Raw genomic sequence first — 24,175 nt, forward strand, 5'->3', positions numbered from 1 at the left:
GTGACTTGCCTAGTATTAGATATGGAAAAGGTATTTGACGAGGTGGACTGCGAGACGTCCTGGGCTTGGCGGGTATCACTGGATGGCTGCAGCACCTAATTCTGTTCTTTTATACTGCATCATTGGCCCGAGTGAAAATTGGGCGACTCATTTCACCCCTGTTTGTATTAAGTAGAGGACCCCTCTAAGGCTCTGCCCTTTCCCCACACGTATTCACCCTTGTGATGGAGCCGTTAGCCAAACGTCTGTCAACACAGAGAGGATTGGGGATGCCATTGGCTGGGGGTATGCATGCAGTCTCACTGTATGCAGATGACTTACTTATTTACATTCAAGACTTTAGGGAGGGGATCTACGGGATAGCGGAGATCCTCAAGGACTTCCAGATGGCCTCGGGACTGGAGGCAAAATGGACCAAGTCATGCGCTTTCCTGCTATGAGCAGGTTGTCCCCTGCATCAACCAGTGATAGATACCCACTCGTTAAAATGCGAGTCTACCACATTCTGAATATTTGGGGATCTTTTTGTACCATGATACATAAGATCTTCTCAATGGGAACCATTCCAGAGCCATATCCTTCTTGCACCCTGGATGACGTTTTGGTGCACACTACCTCTCCCTGTCAAGGGAGAATATCATTATCGAAAATAGTAATGCTCCCTTGCCTCCTCTACTTCTTCAATAAACTTCCAGTGCATGTCCTATAGTCCATGAAAAGGACAAGTGTGTCCTCTCATTTAAGTGCTCCACAAAGTAATTGATACAAGAGCCGCCTTTTATATTCTTCCAGTTTTTATTTTTATTTACAGTGAGATTTTTTATTACTCCATCATTGTTGTGTTCCACATGTTAACAGTGGCAAAAGCAGCACATTGTTGAAGTATTCCACAAGGTAACAGATGCAAAAGCAGCCAACATGTGTTTTCACCCCCTGACGGCTAATTGGCCTGCGGCTTTCTCAAGGCTGTGAAAATCCAAACAGTTTTGACTTTACAAGATCTTGATTAACTTGATATATATTTCTGTAACCCGGTGTATTAATAATCTAATTACTGACACATTCTGGGATGACCCAGAAGTTCACATTCTTGTTTAGCGATTCAGAGGCTTTCTCTTTTCGTCCCTACCTCCCTATCTCGTACACAGTGATGGATCCACTTGACCACAGTTGCAGTTTTATCACTCGCTATATTTTATCGTATCATAATTTATCATATTAACACAAGTTGGCTGCTTTTGCATCTGTTACCTTGTGGAACGCTTCAACAATGATGGATTGATGGGAACTCTCACTCTACATAAAAGACAAAACTGAATGAATATAAAAGGTTGATTCTGTACCTATTAATTTGTGGAACACTTAAAAAATAATGGAGTCATGAAAAGTCTTATGTGAATGGGAGGAATCACATACTTTTCATAAGCCTTGAGCAGCAGTCCACCCACAACCAGCTGTGTATTGTCCAACAGTGAGGGAGAGCTGGGCCTTGCACTACATTACCATGTGGCATAGTCCACCTTTCAGTCCCTGCATGTCACACTAGTCACTTTCATATGGAACAGGGGGAGGAGATGAGTGGCGCTGAGGAGGTTACAGTTTCCTGTTGACAAGGGAGGGCTAGGGACACCTAACTTCGAGCAGGACTATCTGGCGGCCTAGCTGTAGTGGCCTGTGAGATGGTTGGCAGGGTGACAGATGGAAGAACTAGCCCTGCTGACTGTGAACCAGGCACAATTAGTGGTCAGTGGTTTACTGCTCCCATAGGCAGGATCACCTTGAGGGGTCACCAACATGCTGTGTATAGCATCCGTAATCTACCATGGGGGTTACAACTTATGGCATCAATCACACCTAATTCTCTGGAAATCCAGATGAACGTCTTAGATTCCTTCTGTGAGTCACTTGGGCAGGAGGGAGTGGTGATGCGGACTGAGAACCTACCAAGTTTGAGCCATTGGTATGCAGCAATGCTTAAGTGGGGCAAGGCTAAAGGGGTGGCGTGGTAGACGGAGGAGGTCAAGGGCTGCGAAAGATCCCCATAGCCAATGGCTGGGAGGGTTTACTCAATGATCTCCAGACATTCAGAGAATCACTTGTAGAGTAGATATGGGAGGCTCCCCTGCTTTCCTCCTCTGTGCAAGATCAACTGCTGCCCTCTGGGTCCCTTCACTTGGGAGGTCTTTGGTTCTCACCCTCCACGAACTAGGGTCCTACTTACAGGGGAGCATGACTCTGCCCACTGTCATGAGGAGGGGTGGGTCTGTGAAACAGACAGTTCGGAACACCATCCACTACACTAATCAGCAAGGACTGTTGTAGAAGCTCAAGCATCGTAACATTGGCTAGGTGGATGGCTTAATGCAGTGTGGCATGACTTTCATTGTTGTGATCTGGGAGTTTATAATGTTACTGTTTATTTGTTTAAAACTTGAACCAGCAGCCCCTATACGACATACTGTTTATGTATAAACAGTTTCTGCATTAGCATGTTGTCATTCACCCCAGTATTGTATACTATGTTTTGCAATCAAAAGTAATAACCTTGGTTAAAAAAAAATATGTAAGGTTTGGATGACTGGTTTGATTAGCTGGACTTCATCAATTGATGTAAAAATAGCTCCATGTAGAATGCATAAAGCTCTACATGGTCTCATTGTTACATACTATGTTATATAGATTTATACAGCGCACAGCTACTCCCAAGAGTGTCCTGGCGCTAAACAGACATAACAGCCCCTACAGGTAAGATTTATGCAGGTTGTCAGAAAACCAAATCTATAATTTTTTCTGCATGGACTGGAGGGTCCCAAATTGAGCGAAGCTCCCTGGGGAGCGTGTTCCAGTTAACCGACCCTAAATAAGAAAAAGATCTGCCACCCATTCTAAGCTGGCAGATACGTTTGGGACTTTAGTGTTCAGAATAGAAAAGTTGGGATAGGACAGGGATATAGTCATGGATCCTCTCCCTCAGATGGATTGGTGTCACTACAACGCATGCTTTTACATCGCATGCATTTACAACGCGGTTTTTACCACGCAGTCCATTACAACGCATAATGCTTTTAGGCGCTGGATAGTGAATTATTTAATTTACTATTCCAACTCCAGTCCCCGTGGATAGCAGGGAAGGTGTTGGATAGTAAATTAAATATATTCCCTATCCTAGAGCGCCCCCCAGCGCAATGCGTTGTAATGGTATGCGTTGTAATGGTTGCGATGTAATGGTAGTGCGTTGTAAAAAATGCGTTGTAAGTGATGTTCCCCCCCTCAGATAGATGGCCCTATGAACCATGCAGGGCTTTATGTACAATAACCATGGCCTGGAATCATTTCCTCCGCTTTTATTGGAAGCCAATAAATAGCCTCAAATTGGGCGGCAATGTGTGATCTCGAAGGGAGATTGAGAAGAAGCCGAGCAGCTAAGTTCTGAAACACCTGAAGTCTACATAGGAGATACACCGGGTGGCCAAAGAAGAGCGCATTACCATAATCTAGTTTAAAGGTTATTAATGCTTGGATGACCATTATTCTTGAAGGCTCTGACAGAAGGGGCAAGGATTTTTCAGCATCCGAAGAGTCCCAAAGTAGCAACCTATCAGAGCCTGAATTTGTGGTTGAAAGGAAAGTGCACTATCAAATGTAATGCCTAAATTTCTTATAGAGCTCTGTTGGGGGCCTGGAAGTGAAGTGTCCTTCGGCCAGCAATATTTCCATAGGGTGGGTGGGATGAACTTAAGATCAAAATCTCTGTCTTATCCAGGTTGCATTTTAGTTGAATAATTGCCAACTACTGGAACACCTTAGGCCGTTTTTAATAGCCTGCCCAGCTAATTCCTCTCCTTTTCCAAAGGAGAAGAGAAGCTGGGTGTCAACTGCATTAGACCTTACTTTAGCACCCAGAGACTCCGTCAATACTACCAGTCATGTAAGACATACATTAAACAGGGTTGGTCTTCAAGTCTAAACAAAAGGAACATCGTCAGTCTGCGTGCTTTGGGTGAAAAAGGAGGAAACCATTCTTCTTGGCTTCTGTCGTCCATACAAGAAGTGAGTCAATTCAGAACAGTGTTCTTACCCCCAATTGCCTGAAAGCATTTAAGCAGCCTTTGATGTGGACAGTTTCGAAGGCTGTTGTTAAGTCCATCATAATCAGGGTGGCCTTGCCCCCAATGTCTGAGGTGCTCTTACATGCGCCACTACTTCTAAAGGCGCAGTTTCTGTGCTGAAGTTGGGCCTAAATTCTGGCTGGCTGGGATGTTCAAGCTTGTTCTCCTCCTGGAATTGTGACAATTGTGCATTAACAGATTTTTCCAATATTTTGAGAAAAAACAGGGAGATGGGAGAATTTTAGTTCATCTGTAGGTTTATTAAGTAAAGGTGTGCCAGAACCTTGCCAGATTGCAGAGAGGCCTTTAATACTCTATTTACAAATGGGTTAATAACCTGGGCTACCTTAACCACCATTGCTAGAGGGCATGGATCAAAATCAGAACCCTGACTTTAGGCTCTTAATGGCTGCCAAGGAGTCATCAAGTGATTCATTGACATGAATCACTAATGATGTTGATTTGGTCAGATTTGATCCCATTGGTAGATAGAGGACTAGTATATAACTTCTGAAGAGAGAACTTGTATTTTTAATCACAGCCAGTCGAAAGCCTTTTCTGTATCCAGTGATATAAAGACAAGAGACACATTGGAGGGATCTGCTAAATATATTAATCCCAGTGAAGTGTTGATATGCCCTACATTATATTTTCAAGGAATAAAGCAATGCTGCCCTGGCAGAACAAGTTTCAAAAGAATTTGATTTATCATAATGGCAGCTAGACAAGTAAATAATGAGATGGGGCACAGAAATGTAGTAGTAGAACTAAAGGTTAATCCTTTTTAAGAAATCAGCTGTATGAGCTGTGCATCATGCAGGAAGTGCAGAAGCTTGCTTGTATCCTATAAATAAATGTGTTGGAGAAAAAAGTGAGATACATCCGCTCTAAGTATTTTAAATATGTCACTTGGTAGGGAATCAGGGCCAGCTGCTTTGCCCACAAGGATAGATTTATTCATCTCTTTCAGCTCCTTTATTGTAATAAGGTGGATAATTTCTTGGCTTGGGGAGGTGACAGAGGTGGTAGTGATGTATCAAGACATTGTTCAAAGTTTTAATGTTCTATCATTTCATTGAACTGTGAGATGTAGAGATGATGATAACATGAGCAAAACGCTTTCAGAATATTTGCTACATTTAAGCATGGATTTCCATCCAAGTCCTGCCCTTCCCTTATACTGGAAAATACTAAAGGGGTTATGCCCACATCACCCTCCCATACCAGAGCAGGGGTCATCAAAAGATGAAAAAAGTAGAAAAAACGGTACTGAGGGATTAATTCAACATTTAATGTAACGACCCAAGAAACAATTAATTATCTTGTTCTGTACAAATTAATGTAAACAAATTTTACTAATCATAAGTTTATAAGGACATAAAAACGTATCACAAGAAAAAGTGGCACACAGAAAAATCCAGAAAGTAAAAATATATATATAATCCTACTATACACAATAGAGTAATTATTTACAATACACATATACAATATATACAATACATATACAACAGTGTACCCAAAGAAAGATAATTGAGACCTTTCTAAAATTTTCACTCCCACTTCTGAGTTATATAAATCTAAAAGGGAATCCTCAGCCCTTCCCTTATAGATTGAGGGACGATATGTTCTAAGCTTTGTCACCCATTTCATACTTATACCATCAATTAAGCCTAACTTGATAGCTGGATCTCACTCTACATAGCTACTTTAACTGGGATCTAATGTATGTATTATTTTTCCCACATATTCACATTTGCTGAGTGTAAGGACAGCTAATACATTTTGTTAATGCTTGATATATCTATTAAATCAGCTGGTATATTTCATTGTAAGCCCCTATATAGCTGCCTTAATAGTGTTCCATATACACGTATTTAGAGTGAATTAAGTATTCTCAGAAAGAACATCCTTATATATGTTCATTTTTGTTGTTATACGTCCTTCAAAAAGCTCACTTGAATGTCCATGGTACTCTATGCATTCTGTTTATATGTGATAAATGTACAGGAGCATTTTGATATGCTTCTTGTTTAGCCCCTTGGATCAGATGATGGTTTTGAAATTTTCCCCTCCATCTGACAACTCCCTCAGAAGGCTTCATCTTGGCGCACATTGTTTCCATTTTTGGACAAATCATGAAGTTAAACTTCCTAGTTGTTCCTAGCAGTGACATTTTAAGGCATGTACGAATTCTCTCTGGCCTAGAGCCCCCACCGTTCTAGGGGTCCTATCATTAAGCTTTCAGGACAGTCCCAGACAGTGGCCCTTTCACAACATGAAAAGGTATCCAGGTCTCCAATATCTCATAAATATTCAAAAGCTTTGCACTTAGTGGGGCCCCCCTGAAAGGCTGGGACCCCCTTGAATGTTTAGGGCCAACAAAGAGGATTATCAATGGATAATACATTCAGCATTGTTCCAAGCAGCGGTCCCCAAATTATGTTTGGCTTAGGCCCCAAACTCTTAAGATGTCCTTGGTTCCTAGTTTTCTTGCCTCTCTTCCTATTGGACTCCCTCTTTCTTAGCTTTAACTTTTTACCTCTTGACTAATTGTATCTTTCCTTTCATTTCCTTTCCCCTTTCCCTCCCCTCTTTCCCTATCCTTCCATTCCCTTTTTCTGCACTATTCCTAGTCTCTCCCCTCCGTTCTACTCCCCTCCTCTGCCCACCACGCTCCCCTCCTCCACTTTTGGCCCAAAAGCTGTTGAAAATTCGCCACCTCTGATGTTTAGAGGTCTCCTCAGGGCAATGGCCGGTGTGACCTTCCTGCTAAGGGATGCAAAAATATATTTCATTGTGAGGGGATGTTTAAAGTACCACTATCTACTTTGTTCTCATATTCTTATTCAATTATTTCATGGAGCGCCATTTGCAAATATTCAAAAGTACTTAGAACTAACCACTGTATGTACAGGGACAAAGAAACCGAGGGAACAAAAAAAAACCTTTCACGGAAGGGCAAGAGAATTGAGTAGCTGGTCCCTCCCTCAGTTAGTGTCCATAACTCGCCCAATATATGCATTCATAGTGGTCATTGTAATTTTTAAATAGAATTGTATGGACCTATTTTCCAACTCACAGAGATCACTGTTTCATTGTATTTTAATAATTCACTTTTGACACGAGATGTTGTCACTTTGTGGGATAGGCCCAGAAGCACTCACTTGGGGGATATCACACTATTTTATGATCGAAGAGGGGTACTTGTTTTGAAACATTTGTCAAGAAATTGAATGAAAATCAGAAAATGTGCTCAATGTTATGTTTTTTTTTATAAATAAATGATATAAAAGAATGATAACTTGTTTATTGAATCTTGATATGCAAATAATTTGCTGGAACATGCTGACTGTGTGATGTTGGTTCTTTGAATCAAAAATCCATGAAGTTATTCGGTGTAGGCAAAGAGCAGTGATAGCTAGCCTGTCAAGCAGCACCAGAGCTTTGTATCAAGAGATCTAGACAAATAACTAGCAGAAAAAGTTAGATGTCATCTAGAACACTTGCAGCGGCTCCCTGTACTAATGGAGAGTCTCAGACAACAGTTGAGTAGGAATGAGCTTTATTCAATACACAAATGAAAGATCATAGAGGAAAGCAACACTACTCGGGTTCCATTGTTTACATTGAAGCATTCCGCAAACACAATCCTTGTAGTTTCATTCAGCTTCTTAGCTGCTTAGTCCCCGCTGTTATCCTCTCTTTCTGCCGAAATGCAGACAATCAGGGGAGTCTGCATGGGGAAAAGCGCTTTGATGGCCTGAAGGTGCTCTGGAGATCTTATCAGTCTGTATCTTTATGGCCAACATTTGGCACAGGAAACAACCATTACAAGGAAGTCATTACAATGCACTACCTTTACAACGCGGCTGTAACAACGCGACTGCATATACATCATATTCCTTTACAACGCAGACATTACAACGCATGTCACCACAACGCGTGCCACTACAACTCATACCATTACAACCCATGCCATTACAACGCATTATAAGGTAAGTATTGGAGTTTTTTTTGTTTTAGGGTGGGTATGTGTTATGGGCTACATGGGAAACTTAATTTTTACCCCTACACTATCCAACACTTACACTAATGTTGCACTCATTGGAGTGGGAATAGTAAGTTGTACCCATACACTATCCAACACTTACCCTACTGTTGACCTCACTGGAGTGGGAATAGTAATTTTTACCCCTACATTATCCAACACTTACCCCACTGTTACCCTAAAAGTGGTATGTGTTGTATTGGAATGCGTTGTAAAGGTCGTTTCTAAAAATGTGTTGTAATGGCATGTGTTGTAAAATCATGCATTGTAAAGGTAGCTGTGATGTAAAACCTGCGTTGTAAAGGCATGCTTTGTAATTGTAGTAACATCATATATTCTTTGGCACGTAGTCTTCTTGCATTTTCACCTCTCCTGGACACATGGCCTATAGGCGGTATGCAGCATTAACACCATCAACGCTTATGGTTTTCCCCTCCTGCGCTGAAGAATGTGTAAATCCCATTATTCATGACGAGCTCAGCTCGTCATGAGTGTACGAGAGGTGTACCTCATGACGAGCTGAGCTCGTCATGAGTGTCGAAGGGGTTAATGAGACTGCTATCAGAGTGGGAGGTGAGAGCTGGTGGCCGATGAAGGGAAGATTTGGGGTGCAACAGACTGCGGGTAAGAGAAACCTCCTCTGGCAGCACAAGACATTAATCCCAACCAATGCTCTCTTTTATCATGGGCCAGCGTGACGGTCAGCGAGGATGAAGAGCAGAATGTAGCATACATGAAAAGCGGGAAAAAAACAAGGAATAATACAAATATTTCTCCTTGGTATGCTACACCTGGAGAGTTGTAGCATTTTGACTCATTCCCAGGGCTGCCACTAATGGTAAATCTGGGTATCCATGGGTGGATGTGTAGGAACCCTCATGCTCCACCCATGGAATGTCTCCCTGCTGCAGAGTAATGCAAAGCAGAGATTTGCACTGCCTTGCGTAACACTATATTTCTCAAGCCACGTGGGCCACATAAGGTGGCCTTGCGTGGCTTGATAAATCTCACTTAGGATTTGCATCGCCCTTGCGAGGTGATGCAACCTTGATAAATATGGACTGTAATGTCTTTATGACATAAAACTATGTGGTAAACTTAAATATATTCTTTGTCCAGCGGAGCATCTAGAGAAACATTCTTTCAAATTCAACAGTGTTGAAGGCTAAAGACTCAGTCAGTCTCTGATTTTCTCACTCCCTGGCTTCATCCAGTTTAAAGTGGTGTCAATGTCAAACAACAAACTGATCATAAGGTACTTTCAGAATATTCTTGGTTGCATCCTTCAAAATTCAACTTGCTGCTTTCCAGATAGAGTGCTTATTTTGATTTCAATTAAAAGAACGAATCAATATTCATGTTTAATCAATCTCGTTTTTCAATAGATTGAAAACGTGGTATACTATATTAAGAAACACTACTTTAGACTCAAGTGAAGCTATAACCTACTCAACATTTAGAACAGCTCAAAGGCTTGGCATACTGAATTTAGCATTCTTGACTTTGAATTATTTTGATTTCAATTGAAAGAGGGTATATTGCTTCTACTTAATACGTAATAACAATGTTTGTAGATCATTTATAGGTTTTTACAAGCAATTTTCAACTTCATTTCACAAAATTATTTCACACAATAGCTTCCAGTAGCAGTAAAACATCATTAGAGAAATGTAAGTAAACTAGTAAATAAGTGTCCACAGAGAACTGTTTGTGGATAATAAAGATGATATCACTTCGCATGGCTAGCTGATTGCTAATTATCTGAAATGAAACTTGGATTGTGAATCTGCTGCTAAAATGTTTTCATCATCTGCCAAACAGTGTGTTTGGCAGAAATTATTTAGAAAGCACAATACAAATTGGAAAACATTAACAAGCTAACAGAGGCATCATGCAAATCACTAAGGCTTCCACAAGAGGCTCCTGAAAACATGCAACAGGTTTTCTTCCAAGCTCCAACAAATAAATAAAGCTACCAAAAATATAATGTGATGGGAAATTAAGTTTGTTTTAAAGGTTGAACGAGCTCACTTCCCTAAAGGTCTATTCCACGTTGTTCTTGTTCAGATGGCTATGATGCTGAATGGATGTGAGCAGAGAATTAACATTCATCGTGTAAATGATTGATCAGTGTTACAAAAGGATCTGCAAGTAATGAAATTATGCCATCCGGTAATTGTGAACATAAACTTCATCAAATTGAAACCCTTGCCCATAACCAAAAACTGCTGTTATTAAGCTCAGAGCTTGTGAATAGCATGACCATCTCAAAAACCCCTCAAAAGGCCAACTAATCCTGCCTAATCATATATCCAAATCTGCCGGTAAGAATATGTAAGAATACTTTACCAGGAGTTAATGCACCACACTATTTATTATTTGTCTCCTAATGTCTCAACACCAGTTCAGAAAAACGATGTAATAGACAAAGCATATGTGCAGTAAAATAATGCTTGCCCCTACCTGCCACACCACCAGTAAATGTGAGAGGTTTTCCTCTAAATAGTATGGGCAGTAGATGGATTAACACACAAAATGCAATCCAAGCAGTATCCGTAGAACTTACAGCACCTGCAGTGATTCCAGGAGATAGCTACCTTCATACCCATCCCGGTATGAAACAACCAGGCTCTGCTTTATAAGACATAATTACATTGCACAATCTTAATCAGTATTGATCATAGTCCATACTAATGAAACACTTGAACATGATTGCCGCTGACGACATCGCCAGTTACATAAGCTTTATAGGCAGTGACCTCCAGGTGACTGCACCCACGACGTACACAACAATTAGGCTGATGGCAGGTGGCAACATCCTGACTTCACAAATGATGGAATCCTTAACTTTGCTTGGCAGGATGTTTTAATATACACACTTGGGCTTTAATTAAGAGTGGTCCATTTCCCGTCCCTGGAATTATGAATAGCAGGGATCCAGGTTATTCCAGAGGGGTGGTGGTGGTGGAGGAGGATAGTAGTCCATGTTTTTACTGAATACCTTGAGGGAGTCTGACATTATGTGCCAATTTCTGCACGTTTTCCCCGGTATTTCACCAAGAGAGATTTCTATGTGGAAAACCCAGACATTCGATAGTGTCTCAAAACCTGGAATTCCATTAGGGCAGGTTTTCTTCTTAATGGTCTCATCTGCATTTCTGAGCCACACATAATGAGGTTCTTAGTATTGAGGGGAGAACAAGGAGAAGATAGGAGTGCCATATTTTACATGTTCTCATTACAGACCACAGTTGTTGCATGATTACTGCTCATTTGTACATTTGTCTGCCGCCTTGATGTGAAGATGCATTAGAGCCATGGATTTCATACTGTTGTCTTACTGTCCCAATAGCAATGTATGCTTTTTAGACAGTAAAGTATTACCCGTCCAGGCATTGTGTTGCACAATTTGATGATAGTGAATAACAAATGTCACACCCAGTGACGTAACGGAACTTGAGGGGGCCCCCCTGCAAAGCACATGGAGGGGGCCCCACCCGCAGCAGCGCGGGCCGCACGGCCCACCATGTACCACTTTACCCTACCACCCTGCCAGAAATCTAGCAGATTTTGCTTTGAAACCTCCAAAAATGCCTCTATATTGTCTTAATAGGGATCTAGGGTGTAGGGAATAATGTGCAGTTTCAGGAAACCCCTCGACCCATTTGTAGCTTCCCACGAAGCAGCAAGTAGTCCTTTTGTGCTTGGTTTTTCTGATTTCAAACTTGCCTTGATGGGCATCGTTACATGTTTTGATCTCCTGTTTTAATATTTTTATGGCAGATATTTATTCCTTTAATAAAATCTAATGACCTGCAACCAACAACAGCACATTTAATTTGGCCATCATCAGACAGACACCTTTCCTTAGATGCAGCAAGGATCTACTTGCCTATTTAGTTCACCGTGACCATTAGCCATTTACAACCACTTTTGCTATTGGCTCAAAGGACAGATTTTTTTGTTCAAATGAAAAGTACTCAAAACAGCCATGCTGAATAACCAAAATTAGGTTGATTCTTTCCCTAAGACTACAACGACATGTTGGGGGGGGTTGTGCAGTTTCAGTCTAACTAATATTGTAGTCTTTTGACTCGTTTTTCCTTATAATAATAATTGTTTTTTACATCATAACATTTGAACCATTTGAACAATATCCTTTATGTTTGTGTTTTGAGCGTAAGGCTTGTGGTGATGCAGAAGTGTTGCTAAATTTAAATTATGGATTTTTCCAATAAGAAGTCTAGAGAATCTACTATAAATCTAGTTTGTAAAGTATTCAGTTCAAATTTGTTTGCAGCATGATCCTTCAAAATTGAGACTAACCCCAAAGCCAAAGGCTGGACAGGTTCAAAATGGGCAGCTTTAAGAAACCTGTAAGGAGTAAATTGGCCGATTGACATGCTATATGTCCCGTGATGCCACAGCTATGCTATATGGCATAGAACACCTGTCCATAGAACTGATGAGAGGCTTTCTACTATGTGTACGGGGCTGCAAGCATAGTAACAAGCATTTGCAATGCAATAGGTCTCGCATTAGGAAAGTTTGAGCTATTGGTATTGTAAATGACAATTTTTTTATTTAGGTTTTGTTTTTGAAAATAGCGAAATTAATAGCTTTGTCATTTACAATGCCAATAGTTATAACTTTCGCAAATGTGACACCTATAGCATTTGTAATGCAATATGTGTTGTATTTACGTGACTTACGTGTATTGATATTACAAATAATAATGGCTTTTAATTTATTTTCAATGATTAATACTTAAATAAAAGTTATTGTAATTTATAATGGCAGGGGTGGGTGAGGGGTGGGTGAGGGGTGGGTGCGGGGGTGTGATGGGGTGCGGGGGTGTGACGGGGTGCGGGGGTGTGACGGGGTGAGGGGGTGTGACGGGGTGAGGGGGTGTGACGGGGTGCGGGGGTGTGATGGGGTGAGGGGGTGTGACGGTGAGGGGGTGTGACGGTGTGTGGGGGTGTGACGGTGTGTGGGGGTGTGACGGTGTGTGGGGGTGTGACGGGGTGCGGGGGTGTGACGGGGTGCGGGGGTGTGACGGGGTGCGGGGATGTGAGGGTGCAGGAGGGTGAGGGTGCGGGAGGGTGAGGGAGGGTGAGGGTGCGGGAGGGTGAGGGTGCAGGAGGGTGAGGGTGCAGGAGGGTGAGGGGGGTGTGAAGGTGAGGGGGTGAGGGTGTGTGAGGGTGAGAGGGTGAGGAGGGGTGAGGGTCAGAAGTAAATGGTGGCAGGGCAGACATCATAAGACAGAGAGATGAGACTGCGTGGTGACTGCGCTGGTGAGTTTCATAATCAGGAGGGGCAGAGTCAGCACAGTCTGCGAGGGATCAACATGTCTAGAGGCAAAGCATAGCACAACTAGAATTCCCAAAGATTACAGCAGAAAAGGCTACAGTATTAACAGCACCTATAGTAGAAACCAAAATTTTGCTCCTTACCTTGGAAATCTAGTTAATGGCAGATGTGTAAGTGACAGATTAACTTTTTTTTCCAACCAGATTTTGTTTTTTTCAAGACAGTCGATACACGTATATACTGCTTATTGTTCACGTCATATTTTGCACTTTTTGTACGTATTATACATAATCATTACTCTCCGGCGTTCTTGGCTCAACATTCCCTTGTAACAAAACGTTCCCCCATGGAGTTGCGCTTGAGTGGATATTTGCAATCCCTGTGTGTTATTAGGTTCTCGTGGGTCAGGCTTCCGGTCTCCGTGTGTGTTACAGTGTTGGCCAGATTCAGATTAGGTGTTCTCCTCATCCGCTCCCTTGTTCTAGCGAGGCTGGCTGCGGAGTGCTTGCCCCACTACCATTGTCCTGCCTGCTTTGTCCTGCCGCGAGAGTGCCGCCGCGCTGCCCGCGGCGACCCGGAAGCTCTTGGCCGGCCGGCCAATCCGCTCGCGGCCGACCGGAAGTCCCGCCTCCCGAGGTCCGCGAGCTGCCGGCGCATGGAGCGCCCTGCCGTCCGGGGTAGCCCGGGTCCCCAGGAGGGGGCCGGGGAGAAGGAGGAGTGTGGCGCCTGTTGCGGGGCTCCTCTGACCTGAGGGAGCCCCGATTTAGATGAGGAGACGCGCCGTGAGGAGCGCCGCCGGAAGAGCTCAGTCGGTGAGTGGGGCCCAGGGCTGATGTGAAGTGCGTGCGTGCCTGTGTGTATGCCTGGGGGGGGGGAGGGGGGGGAGTGTGTGCGCGTGTGTGTGCGTGTGTGCGCGAGGGAATGTGTGTGCGCATGCGTGACTGTGTGTGATTGAGAGAGAATGCGAGGTAGGGGATAGTGTGCCTGTATGTGTGCCTGTATGTGTGCCGTATGCCTGCGTGTGCATGCGCGCGCCTGTGTGTGTGTGTGCATGCATGCAGAGGGGTGGGGGCTGCCTGTGTCTGTGTGTGAGCAAGGGCTTTGCACCGCGCATGCGCAGCTACCAGACGCTCGCTCCCAAGGTGAAATCTGACCTCGTCAAAGCGCGCGTCTGGTAGCTGTCCACATTCCTAAATACGGGCCACAATAGGTCTGAAGCAGACACCTTCAATGCTCACGCATTGAGGGTAGGTCTGCTCGACCTAAAAACACTACAATCTACTATATAACACATAGAAGATGGCTTTTTTTTATATGCAAAAACGGTTGTAGGCATATTAAAAGTAAATCAATCTGTTTTAGATGATACATCGGATGATAACTTATTTTTATATAGTAATTTAAACCTGTCAGAACACCAAATGCGATCTCCCCAGGAACAGACGCTAGTCCCAAACACCCCCTGACCAAACACAGGAGACAGTGATGAAAACACTCGTCTTCTGAATTCAACCAGAAGGGAAAGGGGAAGTGGAAGACAAACAAGAGAGACTTCACTGGTGATGGTACCGACCAGAACTCGTCTTTCTTCGGTTATTTCTCCTGGAAGTACCTGTAACAATGACAACAATGTAATTCTATTCTAAGCTAGTAAATTCTGACACTGTATTATTCTTTAGATATTACTCTTATTACCTTAATCACCAATGACTTTGCCCCTCTCTAACGTTTGCCTGAGCTGATTTTTGATCAGTTGAAAAGAGCTTCAGTCCCCGCTCAAGAACTGAAGATGAATTGAAAATAATGTTCTTTCAAGCTTTCTCGAAATGAAGGCTTTGAGCAGTTTAAATACAATTCTCACAAGAACTATGAGCAGTCTCTGATTTGAACTCCAAGTCTCTTACGTGCTTCTGAGCATAAATAATTTTGGAAGCAAAGTCTTTGAACAGTCACTTAACAGTCTTGTTAAATTGCGAAGCACCTTTAAATCAGTCACAATGGATGGCTCCTCACTGAATGCTGAGGTGGCGCTGTATTCTACTAGTAACGGAATTCCTTACTTGGTACTGAAGAATGGAAACCCTCTCTTCACAGAAGGTGTTCCTCCAAAATGATTACGCAGGTCTCAAATCCTCGACTCCTTCTTCTCTTGAACTTGACAGACGAAAGTTCTCTGACGGCAATTGAACTCTGAAGATGAATTCGTGAAAGAAACAAATTACCACACGCACTTGGTGGAAAACACAAGAAATAGCTCTGAATACTTTCCTAAGACACTACTGCTCTGAAACTCTGAAGAAGCGCATTCAAACTCATGCGTGCTGAGGAAACGCTGCTCCCTCCGTCGATCTTTCCCGTTGAAGTGCGCAGTTACCAGAGCGCGCGTGCACTGAATAGACGTTACTGGTCTCGCGCCCCAGAAGACTAGAGCGAGAACCTTCGTCTTCTCGCAATGGCATAGCGGGTGCAAATGAAGACAGACTCAAAACCCTGAGAATGGTTTTCAGAGTGGTCTTCCAGGTAGGAACTTGCCGCAACCAGTGTGGATATTTATTGAATGACCTCTGATCTTTGCAAATTCGTTTCTTGACCTTGCCGAATGTAGGACTAAGCACTGGGGTCATGACAGTACTCCCCACCAAAAGGCGTCCCTTCATTCTTGGCTTGTTTGGATTCGACTGATGAAATTCTCGCACAAGTCTAGGAGCATGAACATTGTCAAATGGCTCCCAAGAGTTCTCTTCAGAGCCAAAACCCTTCCAACTGATCAAATAATGCAATTTACCTTTTCTGATTTTTGAATCTAGAATTTTATGTACCTCAAACTCATCTACGGAATCTACTTCTATAGGTTTAGGTGAGGATTGCATTCTTAAGTGTGGTGGGCTTTTCTTTATCAAAGATACATGAAAGACCGGGTGGACCTTCAAATATGATGGCAAGTGAATTTTAACTGAGACAGGGTTGATCATTTTATCTACCTTAAAAGGTCTGATAAATCTGGGTTGAAACTTGCGGTTTTCTTTTAACCTAAGGTGTTTGGTGGATAGCCAAACCTTATCTCCTGCTCTGAAGGGAGAATTTTTTCTTCTCTTCTTATCTGCCTGTGCCTTATAGTTTTTCTTGGCTTTTTCGAGATTTTCTTTGGCTTGACTTATGGATTCTTGCATTTTTTCTACAAAACCCTCGACCGCTGGGACTGGTGCCTCTTCCCTACTTAGAGTCAAACTAGGATGTCTACCATAGTTCAAATAAAAGGGGGAAAAACCTGTAGAGGAGTGTTGAGCATTATTGTAGGCAAATTCAGCTGAAACTAAATCCGACCATCCCTCCTCCTGATTCATTAAATAAAGTCGTAAATATTGTTCAAGCTCTTGATTGACTCTCTCGGTTTGCCCATCAGTTTCCGGATGGAAACTGGTTGAGAAACGAGCATCTATTCCCAATCTTTTGGTGAAGGCTTTCCAAAAGTGGGAAACAAATTGTGATCCTCGATCTGTTACTATGACTTGTGGAATGCCATGCAGTCTGACGATATGCTGAGTAAATATTTGAGCTAACTGAGAAGCTGAAGGGATACCCTTTAAGGCTACAAAATGGGCCATTTTAGAGAAAGTGTCCACCATCACTAATATTGTATTCAACCCTTGACTAACAGGGAGATCCACAATAAGGTCCATGGACACAGTATGCCAAGGATGTGGGGGGTTGGCAAGGGCATTAACTGTCCCAGGGGAGCCCTTCGATCAGATTTGCCTCTCAAGCATCGCTCGCAGGTGGTAACATACTGTTGTATCTGTGATCTCATCTCCGGCCACCAAAAATTTCTCTCAATCAACTCTGTGGTTTTCTGAATTCCCTTGTGACCAGCTAAAGCTCCATCATGGCAAGATTTCAAGGCCTTTTCCTGTAGTTCCTTGGTGGGAAGGTATAAACTATTCTGATGGTAAGGCAAACCTTCGCGGATTTCTCTAACGGAGTCTTCTTCGGACCACGCTTTCATCTCTTCTGAAGATAGAGCCTTCTGGATCCCTTCAGAGAAATCAGTCGTAATGGAAATTGCAACAATCTTCTCCTCTGGAATTATCAATTGATCTTTAGGATTGACATCTCTGGAATTGGAATTGATTCTGGAAAGCGCGTCTGCTTTAACATTACTGGTGCCTGGTCTGAATGTGATAACAAAATTATAATCTGCAAAAAACAAAGACCAACGAAGCTGACGAGCTGTCAACGTTCTTGCTGATTTTAAAAATTGTAGATTACGGTGATCTGTATATACAGTAACCTTATGAGCTGCGCCAAGTAAATAATGCCTCCACTCAAGAAAGGCCGCCTTAACGGCTAACAATTCTTTATCTGAGATGGAATAGTTGCATTCTGGAGGAGTTAATTTCCGAGAGTAAAAGGCCACTGGATGCAACTGTCCTGTATTCGGATGGCGTTGAGATAAAATTCCTCCTATGGCAACATCTGAGGCGTCAGCCTCCACAAAAAATGGCTCTTCAGGTCTGGGATGTAATAGAATTGGGGCCTGAGTGAAGGATCTCTTTAAAAATTGGAAGGCTGTTTCCGCTTCCTCATCCCACTCAAACTTGACTCCTTTTCTCAATAGACGTGTGATGGGACTGACCTTATGAGAGAAGTCTGGAATGAATCTCCAATAAAAATTGGAGGAACCTATAAAGCTCTGAATTTCTTTCACACACGAAGGGGAAGGCCAATCTTGCACTGCCTTGACCTTAGAAATATCCATGGTGACTCCTTTGGGAGACAACACAAATCCAAGAAACTCCACTTCTTCCACATGGAAGGCACATTTCTCCAATTTCACATAGAGATGATTTTCTAGTAATCGAATTAGAATTGATCTGACATGGGAAATGTGTTCATGAACATTTTTGGAAAAGATTAATATGTCGTCTATGTAGACCACAGCTATTCTGTCCAGAAATTCTCGCAGGATGTCATTTACAAAATGTTGAAAAGCGGCTGGGGCATTACATAAACCGTATGGCATCACTTGATACTCGAATAATCCATGTCATGTACGAAAAGCAGTTTTCCACTCATCACCAGCAGCAATTCTAATCAAATGATATGCCGCACGCAAATCTAATTTGGTGTAAATTTTGGCATCTTTTACTTGGTCCAGGAGCACTGAAATAAGAGGAAGGGGATATCTATTTTTTACTGTCCCCTGATTGAGCGCTCTATAATCAATACAGATTCTCAATTCACCATTCTTTTTTGGGATGAAAAATAAAGGTGAAGAAACGGGCGACTTGGATGGTCGAATGAATCCATTCTCTAAATATTGCTCCAGATATGTCATTAAATACTTGTTCTCATCTTCAGTCAATGCATAGATGCGGCTACACGGAAGCACTGCTCCTGGTTCTATCTCTATCTTGCAATCGTACGGACGATGAGGAGGAAGTTTCTCTGCCTCTCTCTTATCAAAAACTGCAGATAGATCTCGATATTCCGCTGGAATCTCTTGAGTTTCAATTGAACAAATCAGAGCTGGATGATCGGCCAACTTTCGCGCTGGAGAGTCTTCCTCTACTGAAGGGGAATCACAAAAACAATTTTCTTTACAAAAAATTGAGTCCATAATGACTGTTCTCTTCTCCCAATCAATGCGTGGATTGTGCTCAGTTAACCACGGAAGACCTTATATAAGCTGGAACTGAGGAGCATCAATGAGATTAAAAATTAAAGTTTCTGTGTGACCCCTCAACCCAGTTAATTGAATCTTCTCTGTTTCATGAGTGATTGGGCCAGATGATAAATTTGTTCCGTCCACAGCTCTCACCGGCTCTACAACTTTCTTCCGTATGAATTGGATTCCAATCCCTTGAGCATACTTAATGTCACAAAAATTGCCCGTTGCTCCTGAGTCAATCATCACGGTGACCTCACTGAATTTGTAATTCCAAAACTCGATAGTGAATGAGACTACTAAATGAGGAGCAGATGATTGAAGAGTGTTAACTATCTGTTGAGGACTTGAAGCTGACTTTGGTTCTGCTTCCACCTGTGCAGCTCCGACTACAGGTGAAGCCGATCTTTTACCTGCTGTGACGTCTTTGGCTTCTTAGGACAATCTTTTACAAAGTGGCCCGATAATCCACAATACAAACACAATTGCCCCGCTCTTCTTCTCTCTTTTTCTTCTTTGGATAAAGGCCCTCTTATCGATCCAATTTGCATGGGCTCCTCTGACTGAGAACTTTCGTTGACCTTTTGACTCTCAGTTTTCATACGATCGAATCGAGGTGGAGGAAGACGAAAATCTCTTCTCTTTTCACTCTTCCGTTCGTTGAGTCTATGATCCATTTGCAGAACCAAATCAATAAGCTCGGATACTTCTGTGGGTCTTTTTGGAATTTGCGCCAGAGCGTCCTTAAGTTCATCTTTTAAACCTCGATAAAAGATGGCAGCTCTCTTAGCTTCCGGCCATTGAGTTTCAACAATCAATTTATTGAATTGGGCTAGATATGCCACCAAGTCTCTATTGCCTTGTCTTAAATCCAGTAATTCATTGTCTGTAGCTTGTGACGCTGAACGTCTATCAAAGATTCTCAAAAACTCCACTTTAAATTCTTCAAAGTTGTACAAAATGGGGTCGTCCTTTGTGACTAGGGACATAGACCACGCAGCTGCGTCACCAGTCAGATACGACAGAATGAAAGCCACCTTTGATTGATCTTTAGCAAATATTACGGGCCTACACAAAAAATGTAAAGAACATTGCGTGAGAAAGATTTGAGCTTTCTGGGGATCCCCACTAAATCTCTCAGGAGAGGCTAATGGAATGATGGGCGAGACTGCATGAATTACTTGGGTAGAGATATCAGAGGGAGATGAGCTACTAATTTGACTTGTCGAAGACTTAAAACTTGGACCTGCTTCTAACAATTCATCTAATCTTAATTTTATTTGTAAATTTTCTTGACTAGTCCTTTCTATCTCTGCCCTGAGATTTTTATTGTCTTCCAATGAATTATTTAATTGTTTCTGCATACTATCTAGGACTGTGGCCAGTGCCTTGACATCTAAGCCTTCTGCCATGTCTGCTCGGGGAGAGATCTGTGCACCTCAGAAAGAGGCCTCTTGGCACTTCAATCTGTCAGAACACCAAATGCGATCTCCCCAGGAACAGACGCTAGTCCCCAACACCTCCTGACCAAACACAGGAGACAGTGATGAAAACACTCGTCTTCTGAATTCAACCAGAAGGGAAAGGGGAAGTGGAAGACAAACAAGAGAGACTTCACTGGTGATGGTACCGACCAGAACTCGTCTTTCTTCGGTTATTTCTCCTGGAAGTACCTGTAACAATGACAACAATGTAATTCTATTCTAAACTAGTAAATTCTGACACTGTATTATTCTTTAGATATTACTCTTATTACCTTAATCACCAATGACTTTGCCCCTCTCTAACGTTTGCCTGAGCTGATTTTTGATCAGTTGAAAAGAGCTTCAGTCCCCGCTCAAGAACTGAAGATGAATTGAAAATAATGTTCTTTCAAGCTTTCTCGAAATGAAGGCTTTGAGCAGTTTAAATACAATTCTCACAAGAACTATGAGCAGTCTCTGATTTGAACTCCAAGTCTCTTACGTGCTTCTGAGCATAAATAATTTTGGAAGCAAAGTCTTTGAACAGTCACTTAACAGTCTTGTTAAATTGCGAAGCACCTTTAAATCAGTCACAATGGATGGCTCCGAACTGGATGCTGAGGTGGCGCTGTATTCTATTAGTAACGGAATTCCTTACTTGGTACTGAAGAATGGAAACCCTCTCTTCACAGAAGGTGTTCCTCCAAAATGATTACGCAGGTCTCAAATCCTCGACTCCTTCTTCTCTTGAACTTGACAGACGAAAGTTCTCTGACGGCAATTGAACTCTGAAGATGAATTCGTGAAAGAAACAAATTACCACACGCACTCGGTGGAAAACACAAGAAATAGCTCTGAATACTTTCCTAAGACACTATTGCTCTGAAACTCTGAAGAAGCGCATTCAAACTCATGCGCGCTGAGGAAACGCTGCTCCCTCCGTCGATCTTTTCCGTTGAAGTGCGCAGTTACCAGAGCGCGTGTGCGCTGAATAGACGTTACTGGTCTCGCGCCCCAGAAGACTAGAGCGAGAACCTTCGTCTTCTCGCAATGGCATAGCGGGTGCAAATGAAGACAGACTCAAAACCCTGAGAATGGTTTTCAGAGTGGTCTTCCAGGTAGGAACTTGCTGCAACCAGTGTGGATATTTATTGAATGACCTCTGATCTTTGCAAATTCGTTTCTTGACCTTGCCGAATGTAGGACTAAGCACTGGGGTCATGACAAAACCACAGTGTTTCATAAATTATTGCTGTAACGTTGCTGCTTTCTCGGGGCTCCATGTGGCTGCTGATGGGTGAGTGTGCCTTCGCGGCGCATCTGGCTATTTCTAAGCGTCCCCGCACGTTTTGAGGAGCATCTTTTCCATTTTGTAGGTGGGATAATTATGAGATAAGAGCGGCGAGTGGGCGTGTGAGTTTGTGAGCAGCATCCCGTGTGCAGACTAGAGGGATATTTTTGAAATGACCTTAGGAAAACGTGTTCAGCGATTCAGCATATTTCACTGCAGCACAGCTCCCCTCGCCTCGTCAGGGAAGCAAAGCTGTGCTGGACATTCACGTTTGCCAGTCTCGCTAGTGGTGTGCAACTGGGCATAAGAGAGGCATTTACACACATAAGAGGCCGAGCAAAGTATGTGCAAGCGTCCACCCACTCGTGTTTATGCAGCACTGCATCAGTTCACTGTATTTGTATTGATATGCATCTAGTAAGTCACATCTGATAATTTTTTGGGACATGGTCTTTGCTGTTAGTAATTCCTAAATAATGGACATGTGGATAGATAGCCCTGAAAACCAGCGTCACCCAGTTCCACATACATGGTCCTGCAAAGACAGAGGGACGTGAATCCTGAATTACTAGATCGTTCTGTCACGAACTCGCTTTCAGCCAATGTCATGGAGCACAGGTTACCAAATTCAAAGGATCAACGAAAAAGCTGGTCTTGCAGGATTCGAGCTTGGGATCTCAGCTGCAGATCACACCTGAGCTCTTGTATTCATATTCCCAGCTCGGTAATTCTGCCATGCCTACCACTATGGAAAGTTGTCTTGCTAGGGAGGCCCGAGACCTACCTTTATCTACAGGGGCTATAATTTCTTCCACCATGTAAAGTCTTTTTTTGTGCAGGCCCACTATAAATAGAATGCCAATAACCATAGTGTGCAATTGCAAAAACGGACCTTAATAAAAAAGAGTGATACATAGGGGTTTTGAATGATTATAACTTAGAATAAATACCAAAAATAATTTTGTAAACCTCCCACCTTACGTTTTACCATCATTTATCATTATCCTTAATGAGTTTTCTAAGGACTCCTGTTCCCACAGTTACCAAATTGCTGAGAGATCAGGTCCAGCTTCTGCTAAGCGGAGTGACCCCGCAACAGTCCGACGCTCCTCCTCGCCCCCACCCGTCCCGAACCACCCCTGGCTCGCTTCCTGCCTATCCTGGGTCAAACTCAGACCGTGAACCAGAGGAGACTCACTCACCTGAGGGCTGAGGGCCTGCTGCTGGGCTGGGCTGGGCCTGGCCTGAGGCTGCATCTCAGAGTTAGAGCGGCGCGAGCAGGATGGGCAGAAGGCAGGCAGGGGCTGAGGAGGGGGGGTGGGGGGAGGCGCGCAAGGCTAGCCAGGTAGGGGCCAGGGCGGGGCAATTTAAATTATGGCAATTGGCAAATAAAGGCCCCACCAGTGACGGACTTCGGACAGTCCTGCTGAGCCTGCCTTTGTCTTCTCTTGGCATTGGCAAGTTTCCTATGCGAGTATGCGCGCCCCTGGCCTGATGCCACACCTTGCGCTAACGCACATTTTTTATTGTGTGACCTCATTGTGGCAATTGCGCATGTGTTGTCGCCCTGTCCGACAAATGTAATGAGGGCATTGGTCACCAGCCAGCCCTGCCCCCGCCCCCCCACGCGCATACGCGACCCCAGTGGAAGGCGGAAACTTTGTCGACGTCTTGGAGTAAACAAGTGCACGCCGCACCTGACCCACCCTGTTCTGCTGCCATTGGTTGATATGATAAAGAGCCTGCTCAGGGCAGGCCAGGGCGGCCCGGCACCATTTCTGAAGAGCCTCAGGGCCCACGCATCACCATTTATAAATGCCTCGGGGCCCCGGCCGGGGTCCCTGCTGCGGCCTGCACCGTCCACTCCAGTCTCGACTCGACTGACTCTCGAGAGTAGTCGGGGGCTCGCAGTCAGTCCTGCCCGCGCAGTCACACCATTAAGAGAGCCTCGCTCTCAGTCACTTACTAGTCACACCCGGCCCCCGGCCGGGCCGGGGCCCGCCCGCCTAAATTGGTATCAATTTCAGGGGCCCAGACCGGCCGGGGCCACCCCGCATCATTCCTGCATGCATCAAGAGAGGCCCAGAGTCACCATTTATAAAAGCTGCGGCTGATGCCCTCACTCACAGGCCCCGACCCGCACCGTTCCTCAAGAGCGGTTGCCTCAGTGCCACCCTCTCCCCACGGGCCCCGGCCGGGGCACGCCCGCACAATGTAACAATTTCATGTGGGTTCCGGCCGGCGCCCCCTTACCAGTCCTCATCCTCAAGAGCCTCAGGGTCCCGTACG

The sequence above is a fragment of the Lissotriton vulgaris genome, chromosome 1_1 (assembly GCF_964263255.1).
Source record: "Lissotriton vulgaris chromosome 1_1, aLisVul1.2, whole genome shotgun sequence".
Lineage (NCBI taxonomy): Eukaryota > Metazoa > Chordata > Amphibia > Caudata > Salamandridae > Lissotriton > Lissotriton vulgaris.